This window comes from Lucilia cuprina, chromosome 4 (genome assembly GCF_022045245.1).
Source record: "Lucilia cuprina isolate Lc7/37 chromosome 4, ASM2204524v1, whole genome shotgun sequence".
NCBI classification, from domain to species: Eukaryota; Metazoa; Arthropoda; class Insecta; order Diptera; family Calliphoridae; genus Lucilia; species Lucilia cuprina.
In genome coordinates, this window is record NC_060952.1 from 75,387,919 (window position 1) to 75,388,394 (window position 476).

Below are 476 nucleotides of genomic sequence, written 5' to 3' on the forward strand. Positions count from 1 at the left end.
TTGAGAGTTTTACGTGAGCAACTGCCTTGACGGCCTTATCCCACTGGGTAGACTTGAGAATTGTCTACCATCGCCCCTTTGTTCTTCAATGAAGAACGCCGGTGGAAATTTTTGTACATTGGCTTTGACCAGTCCATGCACAAGTACTTTGCTGGAGTACTCGAGCTATCTAATCTCTTGACCATTGGATAGCCTCTGTTGATTCGGCAACAGCACCTAGAGACGTAACCGGTAGACCGAAATACGATCATCAATAATCCGTAGACTTTGTTCTTACTCACAGGGACACACTGCGGTAAGTCTTATATGAACAGAGTAAACTCTGAACATATCTGGACAAGGAAGAAAAATTCAATGGTATCAAATGTATGTGATACCTTTCATCCATCATCGTTCAACTCAGCACACATTTCATTTATAGGACACATTCATAAGAGAAAAACATACGACACATTCATTAGGTAGACGGGTGGGTG